Source organism: Loxodonta africana, chromosome 20 (genome assembly GCF_030014295.1).
Source record: "Loxodonta africana isolate mLoxAfr1 chromosome 20, mLoxAfr1.hap2, whole genome shotgun sequence".
NCBI lineage: Eukaryota > Metazoa > Chordata > Mammalia > Proboscidea > Elephantidae > Loxodonta > Loxodonta africana.
The window spans coordinates 61,540,402-61,562,802 of record NC_087361.1 but is presented as its reverse complement, the minus strand read 5'-3'; the positions used below and the strand labels follow the sequence as shown (position 1 = coordinate 61,562,802).

At 44.7% G+C, this 22,401-nt stretch overlaps 1 protein-coding gene across 1 annotated transcript in view; it reads left to right on the top strand.

Annotated features, from left to right (window-relative positions):
* Positions 1 to 22,401, top strand: part of HHAT (hedgehog acyltransferase) — a 640,126-nt gene that overhangs the window by 592,485 nt on the left and 25,240 nt on the right. The window lies entirely within an intron of this gene.

Below are 22,401 nucleotides of genomic sequence, written 5' to 3'. Positions count from 1 at the left end.
ACATCAAAATATTACAAAGCCTCTTTTCTGACCATAAAGCCATGAAAGTAGAAATCAATAACAGAAAAAGTAGGGGAAAAAAATACATGGAAACTGAACAACACCTTGCTCAAGAACAACAGGGTTATAGGAGAAATCAAGGATGGATTAAAGAAATTTGTAGAATCAAGTGGGAATTAAAACACATCCTACCAGAACCTTTGGGACACAGCTAAAACAGTGGGACACAGCTAAAACAGTGCTCATAGGTCAATTTATAGAAATAAATGCACACATCCAAAAAGAGGAAAGGGCCAAAATCAAAGCATTAACCCTACAACTCTAACAAGTAAAAAGAGAGCAGCAAAAGAAACCCTCAGGCACCAGAAGAAAGGAAATAATAAAAATTAGAGCAGAATGAAACGAAATAGAGAATATGAAAACAATTAAAAGAGTTAACAAGACCAAAACCTGGTTCTTTGAAAAGATCAACAAAATTGATTGACCACTGGCCAAACTGACAAAAGAAAAACCCGAGAGGAAGCAGATAACCTGAATGAGAAATGAGATGGATGATATCACAATAGACCCAACTGAAATTAAAAGAATCATAACAGAATACTATGAAAAATTGTACTCCAACAAATTTGAAAACCTAAAGGAAATGGACATATTTCTAGAAACACACTACCTACCTAAACTAACACAGAGGTAACACAGAGGTAGAACAACTAAATAAACCTATAATGAAAGAAGAGATTGAAAACACAGTTTAAAAACTCCCAACAAAAAAAAAGCCCTGGCCCTGACCGCTTTACTGGAGAATTCTACCAAACATTCAGAGAAGTGTTAACACCGCTACTACTAAAGGTATTTCAGAGCATAGAAAAGGATGGACTATTCCCAAACTCTTTCTACGAAGCCAATATAACCCTGATGCCAAAACCAGGAAAAGAAACCACAAAAAAAAAAGAAAGAAAATTGCAGACCAATATCTCTCATGAACATGGATGCAAAAATCTTCAACAAAATTCTAGCCAATGGAATTCAACAACATATCAAAAAAAAAAAATTCTCCACTACCAATCGGGATTCATACTATGTATGCAGGGATTGTTCAACATTAGAAGAACAATCAGTGTAATCACATAAATAAAAGACAAGAACCACATGATCTTATCAATTGATGCAGAAAAGGCATTTGACAAAGTCCAACACCGATGCGTGATAAAAACTCTCAGCAAAATTGGAATAGAAGGGAAATTCCTCAACATAATAAAGGGCATTTATATAAAGCCAACAGCCAGCATCATCCTAAATGGAGAGAGTCTGAAAACATTCCCCTCGAGAATGGGAAGCAGACAAGGATGCCATTTATTACCAGTCTTATTCAACATTGTGCTGGTGGTGCTGGCCAGAGCAATTAGGCTAGAAAAAGAAATAAAGGGCATCCAAATTGGCAAAAAAGAAGTAAAAGTATTCCTAATTGCAGATGATATGATCTTATATACAGAAAACCCCAAAGAATCCACAAGAAAACTACTGGAACTAATAGAAGATTTCAGCAGAGTATCAGGATACAAGATAAACATACAAAAATCAGTTGGATTCCTCTACACCAACAAAAAGAACATCGAAGAGGAAATCACCCGATCAACAGCATTTACAATATCCCCCAAGAAGGTAAAATACTTAGGAATAAATCTTACCGGAGATGTAAAATACCTCTACAAACGAAATTACAAGACCCTACTGCAAGAAACCAAAAGAGACCTACATGAGTAGAAAACATACCTTGCTCATGGATAGGAAGACTCAACATTGTGAAAACGTCAATTCTACCCAAAGCAATCTACAGATACAATGCAATCCCGATCCAAATTCCAACATTTTTTAATGAGATGCGGAAAGAATTTACCAACTTCATATGGAAAGGTAAGGAGCTATGGATAAGTAAAGCATTACTGAAGAAGAACAAAGTGGGAGGCCTCACACTACCCGATTTTAGAACCTATTATACCACCACAGTAGTCGAAACAATCTGGTACTGGTTACAACAGATACAAAGACCAGTGGAACAGAATTGAGAATCCGGATATAAATTCATCCACCTATGAGCAGCTGATATTTGACAAAGGCCCAAAGCCCACTAAATGGGGGAAAAGACAGCCTCTTTAACAAACGGTGCTGGCATAACTGGATATCCATCCGCAAAAAAAAATGAAAAAAGACGCATACCTCACACCATGCACAAAATCTAACTCAAAATGGATCAAAGACCTAAATATAAAATCTAAAATGATAAAGATCATGGAAGAAAAAACAGGGACAGCACTAGAAGCCCTAATATATGGCATAAACAGTATACAAACATTATTAACAGTGCAAAAACACTGGAAGAGAAACTAGACAACTGGGAGCTCCTAAAAATCAAACACTTAAGCTCATCAAAAGACTTCACCAAAAGAGTAAAAAGGCTACCTACAGAATGGGGAAAAAATTTTGGCTACCACATATCCAATCAGGGTCTAATCTCTAAGATACTGCAAAACTTCAACCACAAAAAGACAAATAACCCAATTAAAAAATGGGCAAGAGATATGAACATTTTACCAAAGAAGACTTTCGGGATGAGGAGATGTTCATAATCATCAGCCATTAGAGCAATGCAAATCAAAACTACAGTGTGGTACCATTTCACCTCAAAAAAAAAAAAAAAAAAACAGAAAAAACCTCAACAAGGCTAGCATTAATCCAAAAAACACAAAATAATAAATATTGGAGAGGTTGTCAAGAGACTGGAACACTTATACACTACTGGTGGGAATATAAAATGGTACAACCACTTTGGAAATTGATTTGGCACTTCCTTAAAAAGCTAGAAATAGAACTACCATCTGATCCGGCATTTCCACTTCTTGTTATATTTCCTAAAGAAATAAGAGCCATCACACCAATAGATATATGCACACCCATGTTCATTGCAGCAGTGTTCACAACAGCAAAAAGATGGAAACATCTACGTGCCCATCAACGGACAAATGGATAAACAAATCATGGTATATTCACAGGATGGAATACTACGCCACGATAAAGAACAACGATGAATCCATGAAATATCTCATAGCATGGATGAATCTGGAAGGCATTATGCTGAATGAAACTAGTCAATCACAAAGGGACAGATATTGGAGGAGACCACTATTATAAGAACTCAAGAAAAGGTTTAAACACAGAAAGAAACATTCTTTGATGGTTACAAGGGTGGGGAGGGAGGGAGAGAATTTACTAACTAGATAGTCGACAAGAATTATTTTAGGTGAAGGGAACAGCAAGACACAGTACAGGGAAAATCAGCACCATTGGACTAAACCAAAAGCTAAGAAGTTTTCTGTACACAGCTAAACACTTCAAAGGACATCATAGCAGGGGAGAGGGTCTGGGGACCATGGTTTCAAGGAACATGTAGGTGAATTGACATATGAAAATTTAAGAAAATGTTCTGCATCCCACTTTGGTGAGTGGCACCTGGGGTCTTAAAAGCTAGCAAGTGTCCACCTAAGATACAGCAACTGGTCCCAACCCACCTGGAGCAAAGGAGAATGAAGAATACCAAAGACACAAGGAAAATATTAGCTCAAGATACAGGAGGGGCCACATAAATCAGAGACTCCATCAGCCTGAGACCAGAAGAATTAGATGGTGCCCAGCTACCACCAAAGGCTGCTCTGACAGGGAACACAACAGAGTCCCTGATGGAACTGGTGAAAAGTGGGGTGTAGAACTCAAATTCTAGTAAGAAGACCAGGCTTAATGGTCTGCCTGAGACTGGAGAAACCCCAGAAGACATGGCCTCTGGACTCTCTGTTAACCCAGAACTAAAACCATTCTGGAAGCCAACTCTTCAGATAGAGAATAGACTGGACTATAAGACATAAAATGATACTCTTGAAGAGTGTGCTTCCTAGTTCAAATAGTAACATGAGACCAAATGGTCAGCTCTTGTCCAGAGGCGAGATGAGAAGGCAGAAAAGGACAGGAGCTGGTTGAATGGACATGGGAAATCCAGGGTGAAAAGGAGGAATGTGAGGTGATATTGTAGGGATAGCAACTAGGGTCACGTAACAATGTGTGTATAAATTTTTGTATGAGATACTAACTTGAGTTGTAAACTTTCACCTAAAGCACAATTAAAAAAAAAAAAAAAGCCCGATGTCGAATTCTGACTCACTCATTCATTCCTCACATCAGGTATCATGTGTCTTAGTTTCCTAGGACTCCATAAGAAAATACCAACTTGGGTGGCTTTGAAGAACAGAAAGTTATTATCTCACAGTTCTGGAGGCTGGAAGTCCAAATCAGGGTGCTGGCCAAGTAAGTTCTTTCAGAGGCCTTTGAGAGAGGAACTGGTCCAAGCCTCTCTCCTAGCTTCTAGTGGTTGTCGACAATTCTTGGCATTCTTGGCTGCTTACGGATGCATCTGCCTGTCACCTGTCTTCTCCTATGTGTGACTGTGTGTGTGTATCAGTCCTTCTTTATTATAAGATTCCACTCAGAGGGATTAGAATTCAGACCGCTCTTCCCCAGGATGAGGAGCTCTGGTGGCACAGTGGTTAAGAGCTTGGCTGCTAACCACATGGTTGATAATTCAAATTCACCACCTGCTTCTTGGAAACCCTATGGGGCACTTCTGTCCTACAGAAGTGCTATGAGTCAGAATCAACTCAACAGCAGCCAGTTGTTTTTTTTTTTTTTAATAATTTTTATTGTGCTTTAAGTAAATGTTTACAAATCAAGACAGTCTCTCACACAAAAACCCATATACACCTTGCTACACACTCCCAGTTACTCTCCCCCTAATGAGACAGCCTGGTCTCTCCCTCCACTTTCTCTTTTCGTGTCCTTTTTGCCAGCTTCTAACCCCCTGCACCCTCTCATCTCCCCTCCAGGGAGGAGATGCCAACATAGTCTCAAGTGTCCACCTTATCCAAGAAGCTCACTCCTCACCAGCATCCCTCTCCAACCCATTGTCCAGTCCGATCCATGTCTGAAGAGTTGGCTTTGGGAATGGTTCCTGTCCTGGGCCAACAGAAGGTCTGGGAGCCATGACCACCGGGGTCCTTCCAGTCTCAGTCAGACCATTAAGTCTGGTCTTATGAGAATTTGGGGTCTGCAACCCACTGCTCTCCTGCTCCCTCAGGGGCTCTCTGTTGTGTTCCCTGTCAGGGCAGTCATCGGTTGTAGCTGGGCACCATCTAGTTCTTCTGGTCTCAGGATGCTGTAGTCACTGGTTCATGCAGCCCTTTCTGTCTCTTGGGCTCGTAATCACCTTGTGTCCTTGGTGTTCTTCATTCTCCTTTGATCCAGGTGGGTTGAGACCAATTGATGCATCTTAGATGGCTGTTTGCTAGTGTTTAAAACCCCAGACGCCACTCTTCAAAGTAGGATGCAGAATGTTTTGTTAATAGATTTTATTATGCCAATTGACTTAGATGTCCTCTGAAACCATGGCCCCCAGACCTCTGCCCCTGCAACTCTGGCCTTTGAAGCATTCAGTTTATTCAGGAAACTTCTTTGCTTTTGGTGTAGTCCAATTGTGCTGACCTGTACTGTGTGCTGTCTTTCCCTTCACCTAAAGTAGTTCTTATCTACTATCTAATTAGTGAACACCCCTCTCCCATCTTCCTTCCCTCCCCCCTCTCAAAAGAATGTTTTCTTCTCAGTTTAAACTATTTCTCAAGTTCTTATAATAGTGGTCTTATACAACATTTGTCCTTTTGCAACTGACTAATTTCACTCAGCATAATGCCTTCCAGGTTCCTCCATGTTATGAAATGTTTCACAGATTCCTCACTGTTCTTTATCAATGCGTAGTATTCCATTGTGTGAATATACCATAATTTATTTATCCATTCATCCGTCGATGGGCACCTTGGTTACTTCCATGTTTTTTGCGATTGTAAACAGTGAGCAGCCAGTTTTTTGCTCAGGTATGATTTATTAACCATTAGTTAGTTAAATTAGTTAACTTAAATGTTATTAGATAACATTATGCAAAGAAAAAAACCAATTTCCTCAAACAAGGTCACATTCACCTCACCAGTGCAGGGGTCAGGACTTCAGCATTTTTGGAGGGACACAATTCAGTACATAATACACCCTGAGGTTATGGCTTTTCTTTTATGTCTAATTCCTGTCTCCCTAACTGCATGTAAGCCTTTCAAGCTCTCTGCTATCCCAACATTTAGCTCAGTACCCTATATGTAGTAGGAGCTCAATAAGTGTTGAATGATGAGAGTCACACTGATGATATAGTTTATCTTCCAATCAGATCATTTCCAGCCTTTACAGGGAGCCAAAGAACCAAATCTTCCCAAAATGGCACACATACCAGACCCCTAGGAAGGGGAGATGTGCAGCTCTGGAATAGGTTGTTACTAGTTAGCTTCAAGTTGGCTCCAACTCCTGGCAACCTATATACAACATAACAAAGCTGGTCCTGCACCATCTTCATGATCATTAGTATGTTTGAGTCCTTGGTTGCAGCCATCGTGCAGTGCCTTCCAACCTAGTGGGCTTATCTTCCTGCACTATATCAGACATTATTCCATTGTGATCCATAGGGTTTTCATTGGCTAATTTTCAGAAATAGATTCCTAGGCCTTTTTTCCTAGTCTGTCTTAGTCTGGAAGCTCTACTGAACCCTGTCTACCATAGGTGACCCTGCCAGTATTTGAAACAGCCAGTGGCATATATTCCAGCATCATAGCAACACGTAAGCACCATATTCCGACAGATGGGTAGTGAGTGGTCTGCAATATGAAAGGGGCCAAAGCCTAGCTGAGGCCTCCATCTGAGGATGCTACCAGTGGGCATGGGACAGGGAGGCTGTCACAAGTCTCCCTCTGCCACAGCCTCGAGCTCCAGCTGCTGAGGCGTAAGTTAGGAAGGAGAACCAGATGGATGCCACCAGTCAGATGGTAGAGCTAACACTGGGTGACACTGCCCTGTCACTTTAGAAGTATCAGAGAAAGTATAGTGAGGGTTGGTTCCACGCCCCAAGCTGACCCACAACCAAGGGAGCATCTGGAAACTCTATAATGAGTTCATAGTGTAAATATTGTGCTCCCAGGTCACGAACATAACCAGCCAGAAACTGCTGCAGCTGAGATCCCTTCCCTGGAGGCCAACAATTAGCCACGCAAAGACTACCAGGAAGAGAGCGCACAGCCGGGAAAAGTTTCCCAAAGGACTTCAGCCTCCCTGCCACGCCTGCTGGCCAAGCAGGAGGCACCAAGGAGACAGGGAAGGTTGCTAACGCCATATTAGTGGCCACCTAACATTGATTAATTCCCAGCACCCCTGGGAGACCCAGGCTGCCTTTGATCTGTTTCTCCTCTGCTGCCCCCTGGAGAAAATTGGACAAGGCGTTTGACTCTGAGCAGCCGGCAGTTGAGGAAGCAAACGTCTTTGATGTTTTCCAAACTGCTAAACATTTGTTTCCTGCAAAGGCTTGTTACACAGGGTCAGGGAATACAGGCCCCCCGAGTGAATGGGTTAGCCAGAGGGACCCTCCAGAGAGACACATCTAGCCTGGGCTCAAGCGACCAGCTGCACTTGACTGCTGTCCTAGGCAGACTCACCCTTGGGCCCTCAGCCAGAGCTGGGAGCCCAAGAGGAACACAGTGTTCCTCCAGCATGTGGTCTTTAAGGCACACAAACGTCTTTCTCTATAACCTGAGTCCGAAAATATCTGAGTCACTTTACATGTCAGGTAATAGCCTCATAAGCACATCACTGAAAATTTGCTCTTTCTGACATTTCCATTGTTTGCTAGAATGCTGCTTTTGTTCCCAGCACAGACAGGATGCCCGCCCCATCCCCCATGCAGTGGTCTTTTTTTTTTAGTCTCAGTCTGACCTTTCCTGAGGTGGGGGGCAGGTGAGGGAAAGGAGGAAGACGATTTGAGGACTTGGATTTCATAGGACTGTGATCTTTTAGTTTTGGAAGGGGCCTGGAAGAGATCAACTCATCCCATTTCCCATCAGAGGCAAGCATCAGCAATGGAGCCTTCCCAGCAGGGGGTGCCCACACTCTGCCTGAGAGTGACAGTGATAGGACCCTGGGTGCTCACTCCTTTTGTTGTTGTTGTTAGTTGCCTTTGAGTCAATTCTGGAGGCTCCAAGCATTGTAGGCTCCTTTTGGTAGAAGCTAAAATTCACCCCTGTAACTTCTATCTGTTGGCCCCAGTTGTCCTCTGAAATGACATAGAATTAAGTTTTATTCCCTTTCCATGTGACCTCATGGCCTTTTTCTAAGCTAAGCATTGCATTATCCGCATGCTACATTCTGGAGCCCTTTTAGGCCCTCCATGAAGTGGCTTCTGTGTGACCGTGTCTGTTGTAAAACGTGGTAACCAGAACTAGTCAGCCTAACTCAAGTCCGCGCTCATATGCATGTGCTTTCTCTGTCAGACTGCACATGCCACTTGCTTTCCGTGTGGCCTGGGATGACAGCAGGAGTGACCATGGCTACTGTCCAGGGCCAGGCCTGCTGTGCCTGCCCCATGTCCCCACATGGCTCCATAGCTATGTTCCCACAGAGGGAGTGGGCCATTTCCAGGAAGAGCAGCTATGGAATGAGGCAGTTTGCCCTTATCCCTTGGCCATCAGGGAGTGGATTTGAAGGGAGAACTCTGTGGGGTCTTTTGTGCACCTCTTCCCTTCCTAATAGGAACATGAGAGCGCTTGTCCTATCCCAGGGCAGTTCTGGTGCTCCCTTGACACAAAAGGCCCCAAGCTCTCTGCCACTTGTCCTGTGATGCCTCCTTCCAGTGCTCAGGACCACCCAGAGGCTCTGTGCTTCCGGCAGATGAGCCAGCTGACCCCTGTCAAGCTGGCTGGCCATAGGGGAGATGTGGTCACTGCCGTGGCCAGAGCAACCCCTGAAGCTGGATGCTCCTCTTGCCTGGTTCCATGCCCTCCCTCCCCAGGATCTAGAGGGTGAGATGCGTGCCCCAAGCACCATTTCTAAATGTTCAGTACCAGTACCAGCTGTTGCTGAGTTGATTCTGACTCATGGCACAACCTCATGTGTGTTAGACTAGAACTGTGCTTCGTAGGGTTTTCAATGGCTGTTTTTTTGGATGTAAATTGTTAGACCTTTCTTCCACCTTTTGGTTAGCAGTCAAGAGCATATTCCCAGAGAATCCTTCAAAATGCTGGAGCCACACTTTTCTGAATTCATCTCAGAGCTGTTGTGTGCATCTTTCTGTCATGTTCCTTTTGATAAAGGCAACAGGCAGCTCAGATGGTGAAAGTCAGCGCTAATGAGACAGACCCATGGGCTTAGTACTCCCGAGAGAAACTGTTCCACAGCACAGGCTGCACCCCTGGCCCAGCCAGCCTGCTCTGACCAGGCCACCAGAGCAGGGGAGGATGCGGAAGGAAAGCAGCCACTGGGAAATGGTGCAGATGAGCAGCTGTTTTCTTTACATCTCCACACTACCTCCAGCTTGCAGACCATTCCCATCCCTCTATCTGGAGATGAGCAAAAGAGACTTTTGCAGACACAGTAAGTGGGAGAGTGAGGTGAGAACAGAGCCACCTCTGACAGGCAGGAATATTTCCTTTCTCTTCCCAAGTGGCAGCTGGCATCCATTGCCCCACTCTTGCTTCTGAGGTCTCCTGGAAGAGCTGCCACTGTTGCTGCTGCTGCTGAGAGCTTGGTTATATCATTCCGTTCTTTGCTCAGAAATTCAAGTTAAGTAATTTGGAGTCTTTTATCTAACAACTGCTTTAGGAAGAAAACATGTCAGACACATCTGCTGACATCACCTTTTCAGATTTCACATGGTTTAGGCACTGCTTTGTTTCTCTTCCTTTTCATTCACTCTGGAATGCTCACTGTGGGGGGAGGGGAGAGGTGGCTTTCTTGCCCTGCCGTCCCTTGGTTAGCCTAGGTATGAATGGCCTGTCCCCTAGGCACATCCCCAAGTGCAGATGATGCCCAGACTGTGGGTACCTTCATCAGTGGACTTCTGTCCTCAGAATTGGAAGGTAGAGGCCACATAGAGTGTGGCTTCTTGTTCAGGGGTCCTGCCACACTTGGTTTTAGTGACCTGAAAGAAGGGTTTGGCAGTATTGTAAATGAGAACTCAAAAGTCAACAACCCATATCTCTGTTTTTCCATTCTCATCTTTATTTACTCATTGGCCATTTTACCATGCACGTCCAGGTCCCAGGGACCTGGGAAGAAAGAGACAGACTTATAGACTGTCAGACCTGACTCTACTTCCCACCCAAAGGAGGAATCTCCTGTGTTGTGTTCTGGCCCATTGGCTGTCCTGACCTGTTTACCCACCAGTTGCCATCGAGTCAATTCTGACTCACGGCAACCCCATGTGTGTCATAGTAGAACTGTGTTCCACAGGGTTTTCAATGGCTAAGTTTTCAAAAGTAGATTGCCAGGCCTTTCTTCTGAGGCAACTCTAGGTGGACTTGAACCTCCAACCTTCCAGTTAGCAGCCAAGTGCGTTCACTGTCTGCACCACATTCCGCCAATAACAGGAAGCCCAGTCTCTCCTGAGCCTGGACCAGCACCACAGGGCTCCAGCTGCAGGTGTTCCTCTGTTTCCCTGGGACCTCCTCCCTCCTCCCTGCCCTCTGGGGTGCTCTCAGGTCTCTAGTCCCTCTTTCTCGGGCTAGACCTTACTCATTTAGAAGCAGCCATTTTCTCCTCTCTAGAGTCTTTGTGTTTCCAGAATAAACATCACCAGGTCTGTTCACCATGCCTCATATAACATGGTTCCTAGACCTGTGCCATCCCATATTTGTGTAGTTGGGTTAACAAACAAAACAAAACTGTTCTGTTTTTATCCGTATTAAATTTCAACTTACAAGTGTTAGCCCTTAATCCCAGTCTTCTAGCCGTTTGAGGATTCAGTCTCTGGCCCATGTGTTTTCCTGAGCCTTTTGCCATCTGCATATTTGGATCATGGAGCTGTGGCACTGAACTTACAGGTGTAAGTGATGGGCTCAGTGGCCCAGAGCACCCTCAGCCCTCAGTGGCACACCCTTGTCAGGCCTCAGACGCAGACTGTGTGCATGGCAAGTACCAAGGCGCCTGACTGAAGAGTAGGAGGCGTACAATAGGTGTTTCATACACGCTGGTGTGGGTGAGCAGTTGTCAGTGTTATCTGACAGGGAGCCTAACCCACACTCTGGCATCCCTTTGTTTCAAGGAAGTGGCTTTCATAAGCTCACCCACTGGGCAGCATCCTCAGTGTTATATAGTGTGATAGTGAATTAACAATGAATTAATGATGAACAACAGTCCTAAAGAGGCTGAATTAAAAACACAGGGAAGGGAGAGAAACAGCTGGGGGAGAATGTTCTGGCTGTGCAGCCTCCGGCCCCAAAGGCAACATTTAAGGCTGTGGCACAAACTGCAAGGGACAGTTTTCTACAGAGTAGGTCCCCCACCCAGTTGTCCCCAGAGAGAGAAAACGTATTTTCTCAGCACTGCCTTCCTCCTGTGCTGTTAGAAGAAGAAACAGTAGCTCCAGCTTGGTTTCCGCACGTCCTCAAATTCCCACAAAATGAATTGACTTTGTGGCAGTAAGTGCTTCAGTGAGCTGCTACCTGCCAGTTTGCACCAGAAGTGGGGAAGGTGAAAATGCAGCCTAGGTGGCTTCATCAGGATGTGAAACTGACCCTGAACAACATGATTTATTAAAGACTGCTGTTTGTGTCCATTAGGAGCTGTGGTACCACAGTGGTTAAAGTGCTCAGCTGCTAACTGAAAGGTCGGTGGTTCAAACCCATCAGCCGCTCTGTGGGAGAAAGATGTGGCAGTCTGCTTCCTAAAGATTACACCCTTGGAAACCCTATGGGGGCAGTTCTACTCTGTCCAGTAGGGTCGCTATGAGTTGGAATTGACTCACGGCAGTTGGTTTGTGCCAGTTAGAAAGTGTGCACAGGACCCAGCAGGTGATTCATGCTGGGAATGCCAGGGAAGCTCCCCAAGGGTGGCCACCCCCTTCCTAAGGATCTCCTCCCGAGGGATCCAGGCAGAACCCCCATGGAGTCTCAGCCCATAACAGGGTCACACAGTTGTGGCTGTGTCCATATTAGTAAAGGATAAGCCTGATTCTTCCAGTATCCCACAGCCTAACTCAGGCGCCAGCCACAACAAACAGTATACGCATGCTCATTTGTGCTTCCTCTGTCCCCTCTACAAGGATGGAGAAATTAAGGTCCCAGGAGACAGGGTGATGAGCCAGTGAGTGATAGAAAAAAAAAAAAAGAGGTCTTAAAACAAGAACCACACTGTTTCCCCCTCCCTGTTACTTTCAGCACCAGGAACAGAGGGAGGAAATGAGATTTGGAGGCTGCAGGATTTAAAGAAAAGAGGTCTATCTGGCTAGGAGGCAGGGGACCCTGGTTTGAGCCTCTCCTCCATGCAGCCTGAGGCAAGTGACCAGTTTGTGAATGTCGGTTGCTGTCTTTGTTGTCTAATGCTGCTGTAACAGAAATATCCTGAGTGGATGGCTTTAACGAACAGAAGTTTATTCTCTCACAGTCTAGGAGCCTAGAAGTCTGAATTCAGGGCATCAGCTCCCGGGGAAGGCTTTCTTTCTCTGTCGGTTCTGGGGGAAGGCCCTTGTCATCAATCTTCCCCTGGTCTAGAAGCTAGCTTCTCAGTGCAGGGACCCCAGGTCCAAAAGACACACTCTGCTCCTGGCACTTCTTTCTCGTAGCATGAGGTCCCCCTCTCTCTGCTGGCTTCTCTTGTGTATATTTCAAAAGAGATTGACTCAAGATACAACCTAATCCTGTAGATTGTGTCCTGCCTCACTATCATAACTGCCTCAAATCCTGCCTCTAATCTTCAACATCATAGAGGTTAGAATTTACAGCACGTAGGATAATCACATCAGATCACAAAATGGAGGACAATCACTCAGTACTGGGAATCATGGCCTACCCAAGTTGACCCACATTTTGGGGAGACGTAACAGTTGCTGAGCACACTTTGGAGTCCTATAGCCCTGAGATGAGAGTGCATCTTGACTACTAGTTTGCTGTTAACCAAAAAAAAAACAAACCAAACCCAGTACCGTCGAGTCGATTCCGACTCATAGTGATCTTATAGGACAGAGTAGAACTGCCCCAGAGAGTCTCCAAGGAGCTCCTGGCAGATTTGAACTGCCAACCCTTTGGTTAGCAGCCGTAGCACAAAACTACTGCGCCACCAGTGTTTGCTGTTAAACCTTGAAAAAGTGACTTTACTTCTCTGAGCCTTCGTTTCGTACCTATGAAGTGGGGCTGATAGTTCCTACCTGGTGAGGTGGTTGTGAGACTGTGGATGTGGCCAGCAAAGTGCCTGGCAGCATAGAGTGGTTGCTCCTCTCTTCTGTTAGAGAGCTCAATCTATTTGTGAACAGTCGTTAGTAGAAAGCCCTTCTCTTAACTTTCTGCAGTTACCCTAGGACCAAGAAAAAAAAAATCCGTTACCATTGAGTCGACTCCGACCCCTGCTGACTCCATGTGTGTCAGAATAGAACTGTGCTTCACAGGGTTTTCAGTGGCAGAATTTTCAGAAGTAGATTACCAGGGCTTTCTTTCTGAGTTGCCTCTGGGTGGATTCGAACTGCCAACCTTTTGGTTAGTAGCCAAGCACTTAACCGATTGCACCACCCAGGGACCCTTTTCCCTAAAAAAGTGGCTCTCAAAGTGTGGTTCTCAGGCTAGGGGCATCCGTATCACCTGGGAATAGTTAGAAATACAAAGCCTCAGGCCTCACCCCAGCATGACTGGATCAGAAACTCACAGGGTTTCTGCTGTCTGATTTCACATGACCCCCCCAGGTGATTCTGATGCAGGGTCAAGTAAGAACCACTGCTCTAGGATTTAATGCTTCAGTTTGAAACAAATAAAAACCACCTAGTCATACTTTGTCATGAGAGGATGGGAAAGAAACTGCCGAGCATTTTTGAAAAACATTGAGGCCAAAAAACCTAGGTTTCGGGCTCAGGTTTATAAACTATTTGAAGGTAAGAAATTATTCCTCTAACACTAAAGTCACAGAGCCTGTTCTTCAACACGCCGGTCCATATCCCTGTGTATTTGAAAATGGAGCCAGCAGTTTACAGGCTTAGGCCCTGGCAGCTGTGCTCTTGCTGTGTCTCCTGCGATAAGGCAGCCCTCAGACAGGAAAAGGCTCTTACCCTGTAACTTCATTAAGGTTACAGCTCTAAATTTAACTCTGGAGGAAGGTTCACAGGCTCAGGACCATTTGATGAACGGCTCTGTGGTATTCCCAGGCTGAGCCTACGGGAGTAAAAAAGTTTTAAACAAAGCAACCAAGGCACCTTATCATTTCCCCGCGTAAGACCTGAGCTTGGTTAAAAATAAAGTGCTGCCAGGAGCCAGTTCATTTCTTGAAGGCAGCAGTGCAGAAAGTCTTTTGAATAATTAATGAGATGACAGTAGTGAAGCCAGTGGGTGGTGTGGACAGCCAGGGCAGGGTAGCAGCCGTTCCCAGATCCGGAGGCCCCGGGGCAGGCTGAACACTCTAAGAGGGTCTGATGCATGAACTAGCTTTCTAAAGAAGGAGACCCTCATTCCCCAGTGCCCTCAACACAGAAAATGCCACCACTTAGAGCAGCATCAGCATAGGGTGGCATGGGGGTGCTGGCATTCAAAGTGTCTAACAACTGCCAAGACATGGACACAGACCAGTAGGAAGAGATGCTGGCCAAAGCGTGGACCAGGTCATAGGACCCTTCAGAGCCAGATGTTAGCCCTTTAGTTGTTAGTTCAAAGGACGAGTCACAAAGGATATGCTGGGGCCATGGACTTTCCAATCAGTAAGGTAGCATATCAATCTTTTAACATCACGTAGTCGCTCTAGAGTCACTGGGTAGTGTGAACAGGTAATGCCCTCACTGCTAACTGAAAGGTTGGAGGTTTGAGCCTACCCAGAGATGCCTCAGAAAAAAGGCCTGGCGATCTACTTCCCAAAAAATCAGCCACTGAAAACCCTATGGAGCACAGTTCTACTCTGATACACATGGAGTTGACTCAACAGCAGCTGGTTGGAGTCTCTCTGACATGCATCAGCTAAATGTCAGCCCTGAGCATACCATCTAAGGCTATGCTTGGGGCCAGGGAGAGGAAAGAAATTCTCTGGCCCCCAAATTCATTAGTCGCCCAGTCCTGTGAATGCCTCTTTTGCAGTGTCTCATAGAATCACCTCTTCATTCCATTTCCCCATTGGATATCCTTCTCTGAACCTGCCTATCAGCAAAGGCCCTCTGTGGAGGTTGAAATTCATCAGCCTCACTTTGGCCTTACCCAGGATGGTGACTGGGCTGATATATATGCCTGTGTCTCCATGGGAGTATGGATGGATATGTTGGTGACATTTAATAATCATGATACATCTTTCAGATTTGAAGGCTTAGGCTCTAGCCAAGGAGAGATTGTCTGGGGAAGTGAAACTTTTGTTTCCTTTGCATCCTGATGACTCCCAGAAGTAATGGGAAGCTCCTTTCTTTTTTTTTTTTCTTTCTTAGAATGTCTTTGAGTCACTGGGTGACATTGCTCCCTGGGACCAGGATGTGAAAGTCCATAGTTGAGCAGTAGGAGAGTCAATTTGAGAGGGTCACAGTATCCTTCAACTCTCAGGGGAACTGTGTCCCAGGAAGTTGCCTACTGAGCAGTGGACGAGCTGGAGGGACTGTGGACAACAGGGTGGTAGAGGGTGGGCGCTGAGGTGGTATTAATCTTAGATAAAAAACCAAACTATTGTTTGTTTTTGTCAAGTCTGTTTCCTACCCATAGCAACCCTGTGTGACAGAGTAGAACTGCCCCATAGGGTTTTCTAGACTGTAATCTTTATGGAGTAGAAAACCTAGTCTTTTTCCTGTGGAGCCACTGGATCGGGTTCAAACCACTGACCTTTTGGTTAACAGTTGTGCGCTTAACTATTGGGCCCCTGGTGGTAAACTGAAACCTTCAGACTGTTCTCTAGAGAGGATTTGACCTGATATCCTTGACTTGAAAGTGGACTCTGGGCCTTTTTATGGCCATGTGACTTCAAACAAGAGTATTGGTACAAACATACCTTATTTTATTGCACTTCACTTTATCGTCCTTTCAGATATTGTTTTTTACAAATTGAAGGTTTGTGGCAACCCTGCATCCAGCAAGTCTATTGGTGCCATTTTTCAAACAGCGTGTGTTCACTTTGTGTCTCTGTGTCACATTTTTGGTAATTCTAGCAATATTTCAAACTTTTTCATTATTTTTATATGAGTTATGTGATCTGTGATCAGTGATCTTTGATGTTACTATTGTAATTGTTTTGGGACATCAAGAAATGTACCCGTATTAGTCAGCAAGCTTAATCAATAAATGTGTGTATTCTGACTGTTCCACTGACTGGCCATTCCCCCGTCTCTCTCCCTCTCCTCCAGCCTCCCTATTCCCTGAGACATGACACCATTGAAATTAGGACAGTTGATAACCTACAATGGCGTCCAAATGTTCCAGTGAAAGGAAGAGTTGTGCATCTCTGACATTAAATCAAAAGCTAGAAATAAGCTTAGTGAGGAAAGCATGGAAACCCTTGTGGCGTAGTGGTTAAGTGCTACGGCTGCTAACCAAAGTGTTGGCAGTTCGAATCCACCAGGTGCTCCTTGAAAACTCAGTTTATAGGACCCTGTCCTATAGGGTTGCTATGAGTCGGAATCGACTCGACAGCATTGGGTTTGGTTTGGTTTTTTGAGGAAGGCGTGTTGAAAGCTGAGTTAGGCCAAAAGCTAGGTCTTTGCCAAATAGTTAGCCAAGTTGTGAATGCAAAGGGAAGGTTCCTGAAGGAAATTTAAGATGCTACTCCAGTGAACACACAAATGATAAGAAAGCGAAACAGCCTTATTGCTGATATGAAGAAAGTTTTAGTGGTCTGGATAAAAGATCCAACCAGCCACAACATTCACTTAAGCCAAAGCCTAACCCAGAGCAAGGCCCTAACTCTCCTTAATTCTATGAAGGTGAGGAAGCTGCAGAAGAAAAGCTTGAAGCTAGCAAAGGTTGGTTGATGAGGTTTAAGGAAAGAAGCTGTCTGCATAACATAAAAGTGCAAGGTGAAGCAGCACAAGTGCCGATGTAGAAGCTGCAGCATATTATCCAGGAGATCTAGCTAAGATAATTGATGAAGGTGGCTACAACGAACAACAGATTTTCAGTGTGGGCAAAACAGCCTTATATTGGAAGAAGTTGCCATCTACGACTTTCATAGCTTAGAGAGGGGTCAATGCCTGGCTTCGAAGCTTCAAAGGACGGGCTGACTCCCTCGTTAGGGGCTAATGCAGCTAGTGACTTTAAGTTGAAGCCAATGCTCATGTACCATTCTGAAAATCCTAGAGCCCTTAAGAATTATGTTAAATCTACTCTGCCTGTGCTCTATAAATTGAATGATAAAGCCTGGATGACAGCACATCTTTTTATAACATGTTTTACTGAATATTTTAAGCCCATTGTTGAGAACTGCTCAGAAAAGAAGACTCCTTTAAAAGTAATACTGCTCATTGACAATGCACCTGGTCACCCAAGAGCTCTAATGGAGATGTACAAGGAGATTAATGTTGTTTTCATGCCTGCAGCCTATGGATCAAGAAGAAATTTTGACTTTCAAGTTTTATTAAGAAATGCATTTTTTAAGCTATATCTGCCATAGATGGTGATTCCTCTGATGGATCTGGGCAAAGTAAATCAAAAATCTTTTAGAAAAGATTCACCATTCTAGAGGCTACTAAGAACATTTGTGATTCATAGGAAACAAAAAAAAAACCAAAAGGGGGAGGTCAGAATATCAACATTGACAGGAGTTTGGAAGAAGTTAATTCTCTAACCCTTATGGATGACTTTGAGGGGTTCAAGACTTCAGTGAAGGAAGTAACTGCAGATGTGGTGGAAATACCAAGAGAACTAGAATTAGAAGTGGAGCCTGAAGATGAAACTGAATTGCTGCAATCTCATGATAAAATTGTAATAGATGAGGAGTGGCTTCTTATGGATGAACAAAGAAAGTAGTTTCTTGAGATGGAGTCTACTCCTGGCGAAGATGCTGTGCACATTGTTGAAATGATAACAAAGGATTTAGAATGTTACGTAATATCATGGATTGAATTGTGTCCTCCAAAAATACGGGTATCGATTTGCTAGGCCATGCTTCCCAGTATTGTGTGATTGTCTACCATTTTGTCATCTAATGTGATTTTCCTATGTGTTGTAAATCCTATCTTTATGATGTTAGTGAGGTGCATAGGCAGCAGTTATGTTAATGAGGCAGGACTCAATCTACAAGATTGGATTGTGTCTTCAGCCAATCTCTTTTGAGATATAAAAGAGAGAAGCGAGCAGAGACGGGGGACCTCATACCACCAAGAAAGCAGTGCTGAGAGCAGAGCTCATCCTTTGGACCTGGGCATGGAGAAGCTCCTAGTCCAGGGGAAGATTGATGACAAGGACGTCCCTCCAGAACCAATAGAGAAAGCCTTCCCCTGGAGCTGGCACCGGAATTTGAACTTCTAGCCTACTAGACTGTGAGCAAATAAACTTCTGTTTGTTAAAGCCATTCATTTGTGGTATTTCTGTTACAGCAGCACTAGGTGACTAAGACACACAAACTTAGTTGATAAAGCAGTGGCAGCGTTTGAGAGATTGACTCCAATTTTGAAAGAAGTTCTACTGTGTAAAATGCTGTCAAGCAGCATGTCATGCTACAGAGAAATCTTTCATGAAAGGAAGAGTCAATCAATACAGCAACCTTCATTGTTGTCTTGTCTTAAGAAATTGCCACAGACATCCTAGCCTTCAGGAACTACCACCCTGATCAGTCAGCAACCATCAACATCGAGGCAATACCTTTCACCAGCAAAAGGATTACAGCTCCCTTAAGGCTCAGATGATGGTTAGCATTTTTAGCAATAAGGTATTTTTTAATTAGGGTATATACATTGTTTTTTTAGACATAGTGCTATTGGACACTTAATAGACTACAGTCTAGTGTAAATATCAGTTATATATGTACTGGGAAACCAAAAATTCATTAAACTCTCTTTATTGCAATATTCACTTTATTGCAGTGGTCTGGAACCCAACCCGCAGTATCTCCGAGGTATGCTGTATTGGGTTGAAACCACAGTTCGGGAATCTGCTAGCTTTGTGATCTATGACGAGTTAGTTGCCTTCATGAGCCTCAGTTTCTCCCTCTTAAAGTGAAGATAGTAATTTTCACCTCAGAGAGTTGTGAGGTTTAGTAGCTAAGATTGTGTATTCTCTGTAAATGGAATAGCAGATGGTATATTCTTTGTAAGTTATTTGCATTGTATATTCTTTGCAAGAGATTTTGGTGCTGGCTGGCTGGGAGGAAGGGCAGAAAGAAGGCTTCCCTGCAAAATTAGTTCATATGCTAGCCATTTTCTTCTAAAAAATGGCCTTTGAAAAAGCCCATTCAGAGCTCAGATGGTGCTCCCAGTCTAGGGGGTATTGCCCAGCCTGACAGTGGAGTGAGCCTTTGATGGGGAAATAGATAGCTCATACACAATTCAACAACTCGGTTAACTCCTCTCCCATTAGGAAGGATAGAGCTCTTCCCTGGAACAGGGATTTGAGAGACTCAACTGCTGAGCTGTTCTGCATGGTCAGGAGATAGCTCCTGGGCCACCCTCCTCCATGAGGCTCCAGTGGACCAAGGCATGAACTGGGAGTCCAGCTCAGTCCCCAACACTGGCAAGTCCCCTCCCCTAGGGAGATGAAGGACTGAGACCCATTCTCATTTAAAAAGTCAGTTGTTTGCCCACATCTTTTGTTTGAACATCTTGGAACCTCTACAGCCTAGGACATTGCAGCCCAATGCTGCAAGTCAGTGAATTGCTAATGTTCCAGCTTTACCTTTTAAACAAAGTGTTTTCATTAGACTTACATCTCATCCTGATTATCCCTTAACTTTCCAGAAAACCAACTCGACACGTCCTTCTACATCTCATGGTCCTGCGTGCTGATGGCCTTTTCCTTCAGGGTCCTGAGCTCCAGACTTTCCAGTCCTTTCTGACTGATGTAATTGTCCAGAAAATTGCTCAGCCATAATAACTTCAAGTAAAATTACACTGCTCACTATCTGTTGCTATGGCCATTTCCCTCAGTGTCCTACCTGTTTCTCATTATATGTAGTTATTATGTAACTCACCAATGTCTCCTTAACAATGTCATGGTACAGCCACCCACATCCTATTAACTCCACCTATTTCAAACCCCATTGCTGTCCAGGTGATTCCTACTCACAATGACCCTATAGGACAGAGTAGAACTGCCCCATAGGGCTTCCAAGGCCATAATCTTTATAGAAGCAGACTGCCACATCATCCTCCCATGGAGCAGCTGGTGGTTTAGAACCACTGACCTTTCGGCTAGCAGCCAGGTGCTCAACCACTACACCACCAGGGCTCCTTACCACCCATATTGGTCCTCTGAATCTATTGTGCCATACACCCTACATATATGCATTTAGCTACATCTGTCAAGGAATCTGTTGTCTTTTTTAGCATCCTGTTTGCTTTTCAGCATTATGCAGCATGTGCTTCATGAGCACTCGCTGGGTGCCTGGTTCTGTCCTAGGCGCTGATATCACCCTCTTCATGGTTGCCCACAAGGCACAAGGTCTCTGACTGTGGCCATGGCTAACCAGGCCCTGATTGTCCCTGAGAGGGTGGGGGCGGAGTGTGGGCATGGGCAAAGGATGATGCTACCTCTTCTTCATCAGGGCGTAGATGAAGGCAGGACCGTAAAGCTGAAAAGATGATGTGATGTGCTGGCGTCCAGGTAATATCCTGAGGGCTACAACAATGCTGATTCATTCAGGCCTGTCAGTCATTAACAGAAATGATGGTGTCAGAAAGGTTCCTGTTGTTCGAAGTCAACACTTAGATCTTGTTAGGCCAAGGTAGCACAAGCCTACCAGGAAGCTACATGTGTCATTGACCCTGGGGACCTTGCATGAATGCAGAGTGTATGGGGGGCGATGGCTCTGCAGGCCTTCTTAAGAAGGAGCTTTCCCTTTGATCAGCACCACAGTGACCCATGCTTGATGAGCTGTGCTAATGAAGTGGGTGTGTGAGTGTGTGTGTGTGAATGCATGTGTGTACGTGTGTGTGTATGTGTGTGGGTATGCAAGTGTGTGAGTGCAGGTGTGTACATGTGCATGAGTGTGAATGTGTGTGTGAGTGTATGTGTGTGAATATGTGTGTGAGTGCGTGTATATATGTATGCATGTGTGCGAGTGTGTGTGTGGTCAGGGTCAAGGGGATACGAGAGCTGACTGAACACTTGGGATTGGGAAACCAGGTGAGAAGGGAGAGCATGAAAAGAGAAGACAGTGTAGAGAGAGGCCTGCAGGGCAAGGTCACCTTGGAAGGACAGAAATATTTTTCTTTTTTTTTAGGAAAGCAGGATTTTTGATGCCATCTTTTTCGTTAATGACCGACAGGCCTGGATGAATTTGCATCATAGCAGAATGTTGGCAGGATGAAGCACACCCCATTCTCTTTTCATTTTTATGGTCCTGCCCTCATCTAAGCCCCACTGAAGAAGAGGCAACGCCATCCTCTGCCCACGCCCCTGCCTGCACCCCACACTCACCCTCCCAGGGCCAATCAGGGCCTGATTATTCAAGGCCACAGTCAGAGACCTTGTGCCTTATGACAGCCATCAAGAGGATGAGGTCAGCACCTAGGACAGGGCCAGGCACCCAACAAGTGCTCATGAAGTGCGTGCTGCATAATGTTGAAAGGTGGCTTGTGGAATCTGTCTTTTCCTTGTCATCACATACCCTACTCCTGAGGTCGGGAAAGAATAAGGAGTCCTTGGCAGCAATCTCGTACACACCAGGGCTACTGTCTATAAGAACACTCATGCATTAAAAAGCTAGTGAGCTGTGTATACATAATAAGAGTCTCAAGGGAGCTTGTATTAATCCTTTGCATTTCCGTAACACCTTTTTTTTTTTTTTTTTTTAGCAAGCACTACCAAATCTTATTTTATTTCACATGTCCTTTTTTAAACTCCCATTGTGTAGATGGGGAAACTGAGACCTCGGTAGAATGAATTAGGCATGTTCACATTGCAGAGCCAGGATTACAAGCTGGGTCTCCTGTGTTCTGTCTGCTTGCCTTTGTGGATGGTATAGAGTAAAGGTGGGGAGAATTTTCAGGGCATCACTGTGGCCTAAACTAAAAATGTATATGCTTCCCCCCGCAACAGGGGCACCGTTGGGAGTGCTCCTCCTTACAGTTCTATGTGGGCAGAGGCATTGCACACAGATGTCTCTTGATAGCCACAGGTACCAAGTGCAGCT